The sequence below is a fragment of the Nannospalax galili genome, unplaced genomic scaffold (assembly GCF_000622305.1).
Source record: "Nannospalax galili isolate Female #2095 unplaced genomic scaffold, S.galili_v1.0 scaffold593, whole genome shotgun sequence".
In the NCBI taxonomy this organism is placed as follows: Eukaryota; Metazoa; Chordata; class Mammalia; order Rodentia; family Spalacidae; genus Nannospalax; species Nannospalax galili.
The window spans coordinates 160967-171437 of NW_008332686.1; positions in this window are offsets into that span (position 1 = coordinate 160967).

Here is a 10471-nt window from a genome sequence, read left to right on the forward strand (position 1 = left end):
ATTATAAGAAATGCACTTAAGGTGATTTCTTCATTATGCAAACATTAAAACACAATCCTGGATGGTGTAGGGTACTACATACCTAGATGATCTGGTGATATACACACTCTGTTGTTGATGGAAATGACAGTCGTGGTATATGATGGTAGCTAAAAACACAACCATAAACTAGGTCAAAAAACCTAAGGAAATTTCAAGGGACTGAATATTGCAAACATCACAACAGAGTAGTCAATAAAAAACAAAAGAGAAAGCCCCATATGATTGGAAACATACTCCTAGTAGATTTAAGAATTATGATGGGAAATTTGAATACATTTAGAACAACAATAAAATACAGCATCAAAACTTGTGGAATAAAGTTGAAATAATAGTGCAAATTAAAAAAAAAACTCAAATGTACGTTTTTTCCTGTTTGTTTGTTTTTTAGTATTTTTGAGACAAGGTCTCCTTGTAGCCCCAGCTGGCCTGGAACTCGCTATGTAGATCAGGCTGGCCTCGAACTCACAGAGATCCACCTGCCTCTGGCTCCCGAGTGCTGGGATTAAAGGCAAGTGCCACCATGCCTGGTGTTCAAATGTATGTATTAAGAGGAAAAGATTGGTTAAAAAGTTAAAGTTAATAAGCTGTGGAGATGGCTCAGCAGTTAAGAACAGTGGCTGCTCTTGCAGAGGACCCAGGTTGGTTACACAACAGACACATGGCAGCTAACCGCTGTCCTTAACTCCAGTTCCAGGGGATCGGACACCCTCCTCTGGCCTATGCCTTTGCATGACACATATGCACTTACATACATAGGCAAAACACTCATGCACATAAAATTAAAAAAAATTTAATTAATGAGCTGAGTACCATCTCAAATTAGAGAAAAAACCAGTAAGTATGCTAGAAGGAAAGAACCAAAGAAGATGAAAGTAAGAAGTAAAGAAAGAGAACAAAAAATAGCAGTCCAATTCTTTCAAAGGACTGGCAAACTTCTGACACTATGGATCATCCCCCAGCAACCTCGCCAAGTAAAAAGGAAGCATAGCCAGGTGTGGTGGAGTGTGCTTTTAATCCCAGTACTTGGGAAGCAGAGGCAGGTGGACTCTATGAGTTTGAGCCAGGTTGGTCTACATAATCCGTTCTAGGCCAGCCAGGGCTATACAGTGAGAAAAAAAAAAAAACAAAAAAAAACAACAACAACAAAAAAACACAAAACATGACAACCTTAGTGTGGATGCTGGGTATAACACTCCAAGGATCTGTAATCCCAGTGTGCCACTGTGGGATCAGGAGACACAGTCAGGAGAAATCCAGAAGCTTATGAGCCAGGTAGTATAGTTTGACTAACACAGGGGCAAAGGTAGCAAAGGGACCTTGTCTCAAACAAGGTGGAAAGATGAAGACTGATATCTGAAGTTTGTTCTTTGACATTGACATAACAGCAAGACATTCTCTCTCTCTCTCTCTCTCTCTCTCTCTCTCTCTCTCTCTCTCCCCACACACACTGTCTCTCTCAGAAAAAACAAACAAAACAAACAAACACACAACATACTGAGTCCATTTAGTGTTGCTTGTACGTACACGGAATTTTTTCTTCAAGACAGGGGAAGAAAGATATAGGTTGCGCCAAAATCCCAGAGTGTCAATGCACTGCTTAAGGAAAAAGGATGGGTGACCATCAGCACCCAACTGTATCATTTGAAACCAAACCTGAAGATGTAAAATTCTGTAAGAAAAGGCAGAAGTGTAATATGAACAACCTAAAAGAATGTAGAAAAATTTTCTAGTCAGATTGCTCGAGAATACAGTTAAGTTTATAAACACTGGAAGAATTGGTTGACTCTTCATATACACAGACATGAAAATAAAACAGAAAAGAATTGAAAAAATCAAAAAAATGTAACATTGCCTAAGAAACATAGCTAAATAAGGATCTACCAATCCTAGAGTAATGAAAATCTATTAATTGTTTTATTTAAAGAAATAGAAATCTCTGGATTGGCAAATTACTGGTCATTTTGCTTTCTAGTCAAGATTTTACATAATTTCTTTCTCTAACATAAATACATATTCTTATATTTATGGAGAAGTTTATCTCTTACTACTCATCAAAGAAGCTTTTCTTTGCAACAGATGGAGACTATTACAGAGTTCCATAACTGATCAACTGAAGAGAATAAGTAACTGTGAGGTGACTAGTCTTAAGTGACACATACAATCCAACCTCTACACCTAAGGCTTGGGACTATTGCTAACTAGGGGGCAGAAAGAATGTAAGAGCCAGAGGGACAAGACACCTGCTGACAGTTAATGTATTCAAGACATGATAAGGAAGCTAAGTCAATGATTTCTCAGTAGTATGGTAATCTAACATGATCTAAGTAATGACAAATCCAGTTGTCATGCTCAGTTGCATACAGGAAATGTCTCAGGGTCCAATCTCAAGATGAAGAGCTATGGGCAGTCAGTGGATGTTGAGAGAAGGAGAATCAGTTTTCTCCAGGGATTAACACTCCTAGAGGTTATCTAATACCAAGTGGGCAACCCTAAACATGGGTACCCAATATCCCCATTAAATGTACTCTGCAATATTATATATAGGAGAGAGCAACTTGACTCAATAGCCCTTAACATAAATGACAGAATGCATGAAATCCAATGTGTGGCAGGGGGCTATGGAAGGGTACTGATGGAGAAGAAGGTATAAAGAAAACTAAGATATTGCATATGAAAGACACAAAAATTCAATAAAAGTATATTTAAAAATACATACATATATTACCCTATTAAAGTTATTTTTATTTTTAACATGCTGAGTCCAATTACTGCTGGCCAAATGTACATAACTGTGGGGTAATCCAGGGAGGCACAGGGAACCTAAAAGTGACCACACGTCCAAGGAAAGTGACTCTGCTTTTGCCAACAACCATCAAATCCCAATAGCTCCTCAGCTAAGGGTGGAGCCTTGGGAGCACATCCCCCGCCATGTTGGAATTTTTAACTGAATTGATCATCTTGTGCAGGTATTGTGTATGTAACCAAAACTGAGCACATTTAGTTCTGACCAAATGTACATGGCTGTGGGGTAATCCATGGAGGAATGGAGAACCTAAAAGTGACCACCCCTCCAATGAAACTGTATATATAAAATATAAATATATAATATTTATTTAATTTTATTCAAATTATACTGAGTAATTAGAAAAATACATATTTTTTACAAAGAATGAAAACACATGAGTCTTTGATATAAAAAATTGTGGAGTAAGGTAGGGGTTCTGGGTAAGCAAATAATATCTTTATTGTTATAGTGCAGAGACCTGGGAAAGACCACTCAGACTCCAAAATATCCAAATCAGCCAAATTTTATTAGCTTGCCAGCTACTATACCCTTAGAATTCAGATAAAAGAGTGCAGTCCCCAGCTAGGGGATAGCAGGGTTTTTAAAGTCAAATACCATGGAACATCTGGTGTTTAATAAAGCAGTTACAAGATTAATGTTTTACAAGTTATCTGTCTTTTTCCCTTTGGATAAACATGGTATTTGTGAAACTTAAGCTAGTTCCTGCTGAGCAAACAAGCAGATGTACAGAAACATAAAGGTAAGCATTGACTGTAAAATCATGATGGCGACATCATTGTGGGCAGCTATTTCCAGTTTCTAAGGGGGAGGGGGAGCTTACTGGAATTAGGTTTAGTCAAAGATCAATCTTGCCTTATTCAGGGGAACAAAATGGAGAGGTCATAACAAGATGTAGTTACAATGCCTCATAACAACAACAAAAAACTCCATAATTGATGAAAAGAACTAATCATTTAAGATGAAAATCAGCATCATTTTTATCATTTAGGAATATATCACATGAAATATGAGATATCAAAAACCACTAAAATATTTAATTATAAAAAAGTTTAAGGAAAACAAATGAGAGAAATGTTCAGTTACCTAGGGGTGCTGGTCTATTAATTGAAGAGCCACTTCCAGGATCTTTGAATGTGATGCTTGGCCGACAAGGGGAACTGTGAAAGAAAGTTCCCAGAGAAATCCTGCATCTTCAGCTGAAATTCGTCCAAGGCTGACCTACTGATTAACTTTTCAATGACTGTGGAGAGTTTGATATGTTACAGATCCAGACTCTATTCACAAATTATCAGGGGATATCTTTAGACCCAGTAAATAGTCCCCTCTTGGCCACCTCTTTTTCTGAATTAACATAAGGTGACCAATAGAATTTATTAACAACAAACAAAGAGTTCCCACCAATCAAAAGGCTAAGAATGCTATCAGACCGCATCTGAGGCCTATGGCTGAGATTTATCTCGTGCTGCGTCTACTTAATGTTTCCACCAATGTATTTGAAGTGTCATGATTTATGTGTTTTCTTTGTTCTGTTACTATAAAAACCTATTGAAACTGTTACCACATTGGAACATGTAATTTGAAGTAACCTGAATCTGTGTTCTGGGTCATGTTCACTAATATTTGACTTCAGAATAAACTATCTCTTGTCCCCATTTGATTAAAAAAAATGTGTCACACAAAAAGTCTAGAACTGTACAATTATATAACTGAAGTGAAGAATCTAAATACAGGCTTAACAGCAGATTTCACCAAGCAATCAGAGGGGTAAGAAATTCAAGGACAAGTCTTTTGAGAATATTCACTTAGACAACAAAAATTAAAAGTAAGATAGAGACAGAAAGAATATGTGGGAATATGAGTGCAAGAGAGAGAGAGAGAGAGAGAGAGAGAGAGAGAGAGAGAGAGAGCAAATGGTCTTTGAGGGCTGAGGATATGGTCAATGGTTATGAGTGTTTGCTGTGCAAGCAAGAGAACATGGATTCAAATCCTCCATACCTACATACAAAGTTGGGCATGACTGTGGTTGAAAGAGACAGTAGGATTGATGAGACTTGCAGACTGTCAGCCAAGCTCAAAATTCAATGAGCTATAGGGTGACAAGTGACAGAACAGGCCACCAGACACTCTGCTGTGTCCTGCAAAAATGCATGGGTATAGACAGACAGACAGACACACACACACACACACACTCATGCACATATGCACATATGGCACATTCACATACACCACATCTGTCACACACACACAATAATAATTCTAATATTAATGAATGATGTATAAGTATATGATAGCATTATTCGAACAATTATATGCATTAAGGAGAAGAGAAATAGAAGAGGCATAAACTCTAACAGGATAATGGACTAAAACTTACAGCTATAAGAAGGGAAATTAACAATCAAAGTGATAGATCAGAGAAGCAATCACAGAAATCTATATCATGGTATACAACAATCGTCAGAAGCCAAAACTAACGAGAGAACTTCAAAAGTAATTAAAGGAAAATGACACATTACATACAAGCAATTCTCCATGAGACTATATCAGAAGTCTACTCACTAGAAACATCAATGTAGGGAAAAGTTGGAATGATACATTGAAAATATCAGCCACCTCAATAAAAATGAATAGGTCACTAAAAGAAATAAAAATGATTAGGCCAGATAACTCAGCAGGTAAAGATGCTTGCCATTAAGCTTGGCAACCAGAATTCATGTCCTAGGACTCACATAGTAAAAAGAGATAACCAATTCTTGCTAGTTATCCTTTGACCTCCACATACATGATGTGCCACACGTACACACACACACACACACACACACACACACACTCACTAAACAAATGTCATTTTAAAGGGAAAGAAAACACAAATAATTCTATACGTGGAAAAACTCTTTTTTTCAAAATTCACTAAAATTTTCTGTAAAAACAATACTGAGGGACTTTAACACCATCAGATTATAGTTATAGGAAATTCTGTAAAAGACATTAAAGTTGCAGAGTTATTCTAGTTAAAAGAAAAAGATACTAAGCAGCAGCTAAAAATAGGAAAATGTAAAATTCACTCTCAATTCTAGTGCAGATTATGCAAAAATTATAAATATATTGCTTAGTAGATGCACAATTCAAAGGAAATAAATTTTTGTGACACTTTTTAGTCACCATAAAGGTCACACAAACATCTCATAATCTGAATGAAGTTAAGAGAAAATTAATCACAATAGAACTGTATGGTTATATTTCTCTCTAGTTTGTATTGTTGATACTATGATTTTCTCCTGCTTATATTGTTTATTCATTAGTAAATTTCTGCAGGAATATTTAGATTTTAACTTTTTAATTTTAATTTTCACCTTAACTTGAAATGATTTATACATATTATCACTGTACAGTAACTGCTTATAAATTGATTATTGAATTTTTATTTCTGCATTGTTTTAGAGTAATATTTAGCATCCTTTTTGTTGTTTATTTTTGTGTTTACAACTTCAGAGATACAGCTTAATATCCTTGTCTGTAGGAATGTCTTACAATATTGACAGACTCTGGACTGATGAGTTTTGCTTTACCTTTATCCAAAAAGCTATTTTTTTTAACCTAATCAATCTCCTGGTGCCTTCCTCTTTTTTAAGATTTAATGTTTCATTATAGATATCTTTAATGTCTTAGGTCAGATTTATTCCTAGATTTTGGGGAACATTTTGAATGGGAGGATTTCCATGAATTTTTCTTTCTCCAAGTGCTTGTTATTGGTATATAGATAGATTTTACAAATTGATTTTGTATCCTGCCACTTTGCTGAACATTTGATCTTTTCCAGCAGTTTTCTGGAGGAATTTAAAAAATCTTTTATGTATAAAATTGTATCATCCACAAATAAAGATAATTTGATCTCTTCTTTTCTCCTTAGTGCTCCTTTAATTTCCTTCTCCTGTCTTATTGATCTAGCAAGACTTTCAAGCACTATATTGAAAAGAAGCAGAGAAAGTGGACAGCCTTGTTGGGTTCCTGATTTTAATGGAAATGCTTTCAGTTTTCCTCCTTTTGTAATAATGTTGGTCTTGCATTTGTTCTATGAACTGTCTTCTTTCCAGTTCAATTCCCTCTAGGACTTTTAACAAGAATCCGTGCTGGATTTTGTCAAAGGCCTTTTCTTCATCTATTGATATGACCATGTGATTTTTGTCTTAAAGTCCACCTATATGATTTATTACATTTATTGACTTAAGTATATTGAACCATTCCTGCATCTCTGGAATAAACCAACTTGATCATAGTGGATGATCTTTTTGTTGTGTTTTTGTATGTGGTTTGTATTTTATTGAGAATCTTTGCTTATAATGTAACCAAACTCACTGAATCATATGCTGTTATGACTTGAGCATATGACATTAATCCTCAAGGCTCCATTCTGCCCTCCACACAAGACAATGAATGAATTTGGTTGTGCTTGAATTAATATATCAAAGAGCTGAAGGAATATGCCTGTCATTCTGTAGATGAGATGTTTTAGGCCTAGGGAAAAAGGGCAAGATGCTATGATAAGATAATGGTGAATTCATGCTTGTGGTTCCCAATTCACACTTGAGAGACTGTAAATGGAATGAAGAGGGGCCCTCCACATCCATCTGTTTCTAGAGTACCATTTGAGACACTTATGTCTGCAGCATCTGGAGCAAAGTGCATGGTTGGTGGCTATTACCCTTTACAAATACCATGTAGCAGCTCAGTAACTCCCTTTACAAATGCAGATAGCAGTTGCCTTCCAAGTCTCATGTCAGGAACCTGCTTTGAGATAAAAACCTAATGCATTAAAGAGAAAATCATCTTTTGCAATCTAAAGAGGAATAGCCTTAACACTCAAACATGAGAGAATTATGACACCCCTGAAGATACAAGGAGGAAATGGGAGAAATAAGTCTCCCATTAATGAGGTATTCATTAATATACCCCAAAAGCTACACACTTGATTTAATGTTGCTGTCTGTTAAGTCCACTTGACATATGGTATTGTTTAATTCAGATGTCTGTTAACTCTCTGCCTTGTTGACCTAACTAATGGAGACAGTGGGGTATTGAAGCCCCCTACCATTAATGAGTTGGGATTAATCTAGGTCTTAAAGTCCTGCAGTATTGTTTTTATGAAGTTGGGTGCACCAGAGTTTGGTTAATATAAGTTCATGATTGTAATGTCTTCTTGATTTATTATTCCTTTGATCAGAATGAAGTGGCCCTCTTTATCTCTTCTGATTAGTTTTAGTTTAAGTCTATTTTGTCAGATATTAGAATTGCAACACCTGCTTTTTTCTTAGTACCATTCACTTGGTATATTTTTTTTTCCATCCTTTCATTTTAAGATAGTGTCTGTCCTTGAAAGTGAGATATGTTTCTTGCAGACAACAAAAAAATGGGCATTGTTTCTTAGTCCATTCACCTTGTTTGTGTCTTTTGACTGGGGAGTTCAGTCCATTAATATTTAAAGTTATTAATGAAAGATGAGTATTAAATCCTGTCATTTCTGTTTGCATTCTTGATATAGATGTATTTTCCACAGTTATACCTTCATTGAATTTCTTTCTGAAACCCCTTGAGTATAGTTGTTCCTTTCTTCAGCTCTTTGTATTGCTTCCAGAACTCTCTGAAGGGCTGGTTTTGTGGACATGAATTCCTTCAGCCTATTTATGTCATAGAATATTTTTCTTTCCCCCTCGACTATAATAGACATTTTGGCTGGGTATAGTAATCTGGGTTGGCATCTGTGGTCATTTAATACTGGAAATACTTTGTTCCAGGCTCTTCTCATTTTCATAGTTTGCTCTGAAAAGTCAGCTGTAATCCTAATAGGTTTTCCTTTATATATGACTTGTTTCTCTTTTGCAGCTTTCAGTATTGTCTCTTTGTTTTGTACGTTTAGTGTTTTTACTATGATGTGCCGTGGAGAGTTTCTTTTCTGGTCCTGCCTGTTTGGTGTTCTATATGCTTCTTGTATTTGTATGGGCATGTCTTTCTTTAATTTTGGGAAATTTTCTTCTGTGATTCTGTTGAAGATCTGGTCCATGCCATTATCTTGGGATTCTTCTCTTTCCTGTATGCCTATGATTCATAAATTTAGTCTTTTTATGGTATCACACAATTCTTGCATACTCCATTCTTGTGATTTTTTAAATTATTCATAATCTTTGCTTGAGTGGTCTAGTTCGTCCACTTTATCTTCCTGTCTTGATACTCTGTTTTCCATTTCATGATCCTATTGGTGAGGCTTTCTCCTGTCATTTCAAATTGGCTTACTGAGTGTTTCACTTTCCTCTTCAGTTCAGGCTGAGTATTCTTCAATATTTCTAACTCTTCTGAATTCATTCAGAAGTTTATATCTTCTTTCAGTTCTTTGATTTCTTTGTGTGTTCTTTAAATTCATTGAATTCTTTTTATCATGTTTATAATTGTTCTTTTGAGTTCCATGTCCTGCATTATCTCCAGAGGGTGGGGTTCTCATTGTACTCCTCTAGACGACTATTGGTATTTGGTGGAGATACCTTATTTTGGTTTTTCATGTTATGTTTTCCTCTATGATTTTGACATGTGAATTTTTTTTGTAGTTTCTGATTCTTGTGTGAAACTCAAGCCTTCTAGTTTAGGTCTGCTTCTTCTTGTAAACTTTATGTGCCTTTGTGGTTTACTTTTGTGGCATGTAAAGCTGGTTTCTCTAAGCTTCTGTTTCTCTCTTTTGATTTTATATTAGAGTGGCCAGATTGCTTTTGTCTTCAGGAGTTCCCACAGAAGCCCAAGTCAGATGAGGATCAGATGCTCTCAGACTTTCTCCTAAGGTCTGCATTCCTCCAGGAAAGATTTTGGCCTCAGGAATTTGGGGGTTTGATTGGCCTGGCAGCCAGGCCCAAGAATGATGCTGGTATGGGCAGCTGTTGGTCTTGCCAACCAGAAATGCCAAGGAAGATGGGTGTGGAAGAGGCCCCAAGGGCTCCTGGGGACTGCTCCAAGGAGCTAAGTTGGTCTGGATGCAAAGGATCAGGAAGAGGAAAGGTCAGCCCTGGCATCCACTGCACCAAGGAGCTAAGTTGGTCTGAATGCAAAGGATCAGGAAGAGGAAAGGTCAGCCCAGGCCCAGAAGCATTTCTCCTGGGGACCCAAGAAGGAACTGAGTTGGTCTGGATGCAAATGATCAGGAAGCAGTGGTGGTTCCCCAGGTGTCTGGGGCACCAAGACAAGGAATAAGACAGTACCCAGGCTAGGAGGAGAGATGAGTGTGGGAGATGGGAGGGTGAATGAGGCTTGGGGAGTAAAGGCATGGAGGGTGCGATTAACTTACCTGGGAGAGAGAGGCCTGTGGTTTGTGCATACCCAGGTAAGCAGAGGGAGGTGAGGCTGATTTCTCTTCTTAATCTCAGTATATCATCCCTGATTTCCCTTCCATGTCTGTTTCAAATTCTTTGTCTACTACACCAAGAATCTACAAAAATGGACCCTGCATCCCATTTTCCTCACATTGTACCTGTCCTTTCACAAGTTCAAATAAGATGGATTTTTCGCTTTTCTTCTGTATTGTGCTATGTATAGTGTTTGAGGTAAGCCACGTGTAGTCTGGAGCAGGTTTCCTAAAGACTCCAT